This window comes from Bufo bufo, chromosome 6 (genome assembly GCF_905171765.1).
Source record: "Bufo bufo chromosome 6, aBufBuf1.1, whole genome shotgun sequence".
Taxonomy (NCBI): Eukaryota; Metazoa; Chordata; class Amphibia; order Anura; family Bufonidae; genus Bufo; species Bufo bufo.
The window spans coordinates 77433899-77440404 of record NC_053394.1 but is presented as its reverse complement, the minus strand read 5'-3'; the positions used below and the strand labels follow the sequence as shown (position 1 = coordinate 77440404).

The 6506-nt window shown below is 40.5% G+C and overlaps 1 pseudogene; it reads left to right on the top strand.

Moving 5' to 3' along the window:
* The first annotated feature begins 1096 nt into the window (after positions 1 to 1096).
* Positions 1097 to 4840, top strand: LOC121003932 (annotated as a pseudogene).
* Positions 4841 to 6506: the final 1666 nt, after the last annotated feature.

The following is a 6506-nucleotide window of genomic DNA, read 5'->3' as shown; positions in this document are numbered from 1 at the left end:
TTCTGAGTATTTTATACTGAAAACCTAACTTTAGGATAGGTCATCAGTATCTGATCGATGGGGATCCGACTACCGCTGATGAGCTCTGGGGAGAGCTACGGCCTCATGGCAGCTTACCAAACACAGCTCCGTATGTTGCATAGCAGCTTAGACACATTCACTTGAATGGGACTAAGCTGTGTCTAGGCCATGGGATCAATGGATGTGATGTCACTGGCCTAGCTGATTAGCAGGGGTACCATGAGTCAGACCCCGACCTACTCGGATACTGATGACCTATCCTGATGATAGGTCACAGCAGTATAAACACTTATACTTTTATACTGGTTTAATCTTTTTTCACGCCATAGAGAAGGTCTTATAATAGAACTTATGGCAGACCTTCACAAGGCTCCTGGCTGGCCACAGAAATAAAATATCTTCTCATCGCTAAACTGGGGGGATGGGGGTATTCAGTCAGTGTAAGGAGCTTGCTGCTGGCAAACGAACGCTAAGGTGCTGTGGTTACAATTGACCATGACATCTAAAGGGTTAAATGTCTGTGATCAAAGTTGTCTCCAATCATGAGAACTGTATTTGGTTATTGTGCTTGCCCAGCTTCTGAGTGGTCGCCATGATTAAGTCCTGACATATGCCATACATGTCTGCGAATGTTGGGAAGAGATGAAAGCTGGTGCCTTTCATATAATAAATAATATGATCAAGTTAGAACCTAAATGCATGTCCTTGTATGTCAAATGTCACATATTCCCAAAACAAACTAGAAAACCATCAATATTTATTGAATTGTCATTGATGCCTTCTTTAATTCCCCCCTTAAAGCAGAATATGAAACAACCCAAGACTTTTCTATTGCTCGGTGAAAGAATGTAGTTGAGCTGGTTTAACCACTAATCATGCTATAAAAGCTGACAAATTTCTGAGGAATGAGTGACCTTCAGTGTCACATTGGAAGTGCCTCTGAGTTGGTAAGACTATTTTTGTCTTTTAAAATAACCCACAATAGCTGTTATATCAGGGCATTATCACATTGTTCTTGTATTACATGTATTATTACAATATCAGCTTGCATTTGTATCTTTTTCTTTAGTGGAAAATGTGGTTACACAAGCTGGTAGTCCTTACTTTGGCACTATCTGGAGTATACTCCAAATGTCGTGAGTATTTTTGGCTTAGATTTTAGGTTGGAAATGATGACATATGGAATTATTTAACTTATCTGAGACAATATATATTTGTTCAATGAAAGTTGCATTTCTGCGAACCCACAATTACTAGAACGGGGGTACTAAATCCCTGTTTGTCTTCACTGAGTACTGGACTTGCCTGTTTCCACCTGCCCCATAGAGAATGAATGGAATGGGCGAGTACATACTTGACTTCCACTCCATTCAAACTGCTATCCTCCTCTTCAGATAGGTGCTAAATGTTGAATGTGGGAAAATTCCTTTAAGGCCTCATGCACACGACCGTTCCGTTTTTTTGTGGTCTGCAATTTACGGAACAGGCGGCCAATTGTAGAAATGCCTATTCTTGTCCACAAAACGGACAAGAATAGGACATGTTATATTTATTTTGCGGGGCCACGGAATGGAGCAACGGATGCGGACAGCACACGGAGTGGGGCCGCATCTTTTGCGGCCCCATTGAAGTGAAAAAAACTGCAAAATGCGGAACACACATTGCCGTGTTCGTGTTTTGTGGATCCGCAAAACACATTACGGACGTGTGAATGGACCCTTAGTCACTGGTTAACATTCAGTACAACAATTTGTATATTTGTTACTCAATGTTGCGTAAAGGGGAACCCATAACACATACCAATAAAGTACACTAACCTATATTTTTTAGAAGATGCCTCTATTTCGAGAAAGAAAAAACAAAATATTCTGAACCTGTTGGCGTGTTGGGATGAAAGCTCTGAAAGTGACTATGGGTCTTATTCTGGGAGTCCTACTGGTGGGTACAGTGTGTACAGGAGGCTGCAAGGAAATCAAGAACTCTGATAAACATGCAGAAGGTGAGGATATTACACTATGTAAATGTACAGTGAAAATGCAAGCAATTTTTTACATTCTAATTTTTACAAGTTTATTTTAAAACACTGAGAGGAGCTCACAGAGCATGCCGATTCCATGAATACAACGTTATTGCTAAATACAGTACCATAGTAGCATTCGGCATTTGGGCAGTTTTATTGTCCTCTTGTTATAACAATCAAATCTGACAAGAGCAAATATATAGTAGTGTAAGCGCAATATTCGAATTACGAATATTTATTGCGAATATAGCAACTTCGAGAATTCACGAATATTTAGTATATAGTGCTATATATTCGTTATATCAAAATATTCATAATTTTTTTTCCATCTGAACACATGATTCTCCCTGCTTCTTGCTTGTGGGCCAATGAGCCATTGGCCCACAAGCAACTTAAGCAGGGAGGAATCAAGACTTCAGATGGAAAAAAAATGACGAATATTCTAAAAACAAATATATAGCACTATATTCTATCTTACGCGATTTTTACATTGCAGATTTAATCTCAAATATATGACGAATATTCTAATACATATTCGCGAAATATCGCAAATTTTAATATTGCCCCTGCCGCTCATCACTAAATTATATAGCTCAATAAAAAAATAGCATACGGTATAAATCCATTGTTTACTCTAGCCATGGTCCAAAGAAAAGTTGTGCACCATTTATAGTAATTTTTTTTTTTAGATGGGATATTATACGCTAACCACTGAAGATGGAGTGTCATACCAGACCTACTGTGATATGACACCAATGGAGGAGGTTGGACATTGGTGGCAAGTGTCCATGAAAACAATATGTTTGGTAAATGTACAGTGGGAGATCGCTGGTCCAGCCAGGGAGGAGACGATATCAAACAACCCCAAAGGAGATGGCAACTGGGCCAACTATGCCACCTTTGGTCTACCTGATGGAGCTACAAGCGATGATTTATAAGGTGGAAGAGGCATATTTATTCATATTCAATTGTAATCTTCATCAATCCTGTATAATCTGATCTACACTTTTACTCTTGTTTGTTTTAATAGAATCCTGGCTATTATGATCTTACTGCTAAAGACCTGGGCTTGTGGCACGTTCCCAATGATACACCCTTGACACAGTGGAGGAATGCCTCTCTTCTGAGATACCGCACAGACAATGGCTTCTTTAAGCAAGAAGGTGGTAACCTCTTCAAGCTGTACAATGTAAGTCCTCCAACATACGTAGAAATATGCTACAGATTGGCCATAGACCTTACAGGGAAATTTCCTGGTGGGCCAATTCCTAGGGGGCCACCCCCAACCTCCTCTCTGCCACTGGCTTGGTACATAATGAGCTATCAGTGGTTATTAATGCTGTGAGAATCAGGTACTCATGTACCCAGCCAGTGACCACACATGCCCTCCTGAATTCTACTGCTGTGGCCCACATCTCACCTCCATATCTTAATCAGAGACAACTGATGTCATCTATTGATGGCCAACACAGAGGGAAAGCTTTTGGGACAATATATTGTGCTGCACTGTGGTTTATGGTATTTTGCTCTGTTGGCATTTTTTTAGTATATGTTTTGTGCATGTAAAATCCATTCTAATCATTAAAGTCTTTGATATACAAAAGTAATTTCAGCTTTATGAAATGCTACACAGATCAAGACACGTCTTGTTGTATTTAGGCATGGTTGGTAGCACTGACCATAGATATAATGCGTTAACACAAGAAATAACCATCAGTTATTGATGTATGTACATGTGTGGGGAGATTTACTGTTTAATATTTGGAAAGTGTAGAATTAGACTAGAGAGTCTTAAAATATGCCAATTTTCTTACAGCGGTGCATGCTCATTATTACGTTTGGTAAACTCTGAGATGATTTTGTCTAACTTTACAATCAACTATACTTTACTTTTCATCATCTATAAGTTGGATGATCACAAAAAAACATAAATATGTGTGTTTAATATATATATATATATATATATATATATCCATCCTGACAGTCTGATATTGAGGATAAGCCATCAATATATAAATTATAGAGAAGCCCATTAATACTATTTGGAAAGTCGTTTTACAGAAGCAATAAAAAATTGGTTGCAAAACTGTACATACCATTCAAAACATGGATTAGAATGCTAACAATTGAATTGCCGTAGGACAGATTGTGAGCCTTTTAGCATCATTTAAACAAAATCTTTTTCATTATCTCTTAGAAATACCCAGTAGTATATAATGTTGGTGGCTGCCTTGCACAAAATGGACCCGCTGTTCCTGTAGTGTATGACCTTGGAAGTGCTGAGAAGACAAAGTCATATTATTCACCCTTTGGAGCAAGTAAGATCCTGTATAATTATATTGTAATATAATGCACAGTGAAGAGGACCTTCATACTGATAACTGTCTCTGCAGAGGAGTTCACTGCTGGTTATGTCCAGTTCCGGGTTATTAATACGGAAAGAGCTGCCCTGGCTCTGTGTGCAGGAGTGAAGGTGACAGGATGCAATGTAGAACATGTAAGTATTAGAACTGGCTAAACTCCATTCATATAACTTGAATTATTATCTATTGATACATTTTATAGGTTTAAGGCTCCAGTAATACTGAGCATGTTGTGTTACACCTAAAGCAAATAGCAGATCTAATCTTCTTCTTACACTTCCAGCATTGCATTGGTGGAGGAGGCTACATCCCAGAAGGATTCCCCAGGCAGTGTGGTGACTTTGCAGCATTTGACTGGGATGGTTATGGAAAAAGTATTGGATGGAGTACCACCAAGGAGATAACTGAAGCAGCCGTCCTCCTCTTCTATCGTTAATGTATGCAATTTGTCTATTTTGTTAACATTTTTAAAAGTAATATGTCAGCAAATTGCATTTCCATAAATCCCTGAAGCATTTTTACACTTTCTTGAAACTAGAAAATGTTGGGAAAATAAAATAATAAAATGACTATGACCTGTAAGAGGTTTTTTTTCATGAAAGTTTTAGTAAAGAAGAGGCATGTGTAAATTGGCAGATTGTGAAAGAGAGCTATGTGAAGTAGTTTGAGCGGAAATGGACAAGAGGTACAATAAAGACTGGAGAAAGCTGAAGGCTACATGAAGGCACATCATGGGTATTGCTGCTCTATTGGTAGGAGCTCAGGATGAACAAATCAGTTTAGACCGAACCCAGTTTGGTCCGAACGTTGCTATTTTTTGGACAGGAGACGAACCCGGATCTTTCTGGTTTTGTTTCGGACAAATCCACTAAAACGACATGTGCACTAAAATGGCGCTACATTTAGACAGGAACAAAGCATAAGGGAGGTGCCCCTGCAGAACGCAATTTTATACTGGGCTGTGAAAGAGGGTGGTTGAGCCTTATAGTATATGCCAGGAAAAAATGATCTTAGGGAGTCAGGGAGAGTGAAAAATCAATCAGGGACAGTCAGAAAGCAATCACGCTTATTTCAAGGGAACGTGAAGGGAAAGTCTAGGATTGTAAAGTAGAATTATGTGTGTTGTGTACAATAGAGAGAAGCAGGGCATCTAACAGACAGGGAGAGAGGAGACAGGACCTTTGGTTGTGCCTGTTATCAGAAGTGCAGGTGCACCTCAAAAGAAATACCTGCAAGGAAATACTTTCAATTTGTTTCCCCATTTTCACAGATTTTTTTTTTGTGAGGTTCAAAATATAATTAAGCACATGACAACCTGTTGATGACTTGTGAGACAGCAGTCAGCATTTGTACTGCTCTGAGGAAGAGACTGCAGACCCCAGGCATAGGTGTGTTGGTGGTGTTAGTAGTGGTCTCCGTAGCGGCAGTATTGGCATTAGGGGCAGCCACACTGGCAGTCTGGGCAGAGCAGGGCATGGGGGCCAAAGAACCCACCAAGATATCCCACAGTCTGATAGAAGCTGAAGGGAGAGTGAGAATTCCAATGACAATAGTGTGCTGGACAGGACCTGGGAGGCGGATCAGGGTGCTGAGGAGGAGGTAACATTAGATGAGGAGGGTGATGGTGGCAGCAATAAAGAGCAGAGGCCACGTATCTCCTAAAGTACAGCCAGGGCCACATCTGCTTTGGGATCTGGTGATGCTACTGATGCTGTGGGGGAATTAGGCCAAAAAAGTGCCAGAGCTAAGCCGAGCTTGGCTGCCCCTACCTCTGCTGCGCGAGTATCTCCCGTCTGGCAGTTCTTCTCCACGCTGTCAGAAGATAAAAGCATTGCCTTGTGCAAGAGCAAAAGAAGACGAGGGCAGGCAAAAACAAACATAGGCATCACAGCTCTACTGAACATGAAGCGGCATCACCCCATCTGGTGGATAGGTCATAATATCAGATCGGCGGGGGTCCGACTCCCGACACCCTGGCAATCAGCTGTTTGAAGAGAATGCAGCAGCATGCTGATCAGTTATTTGAAAAGGCACTGGAGCTTGCAGTAGCGCTGCAGCCTTCTCCATCTATGTGATGTCACATTAATCTGTCACATGACCTA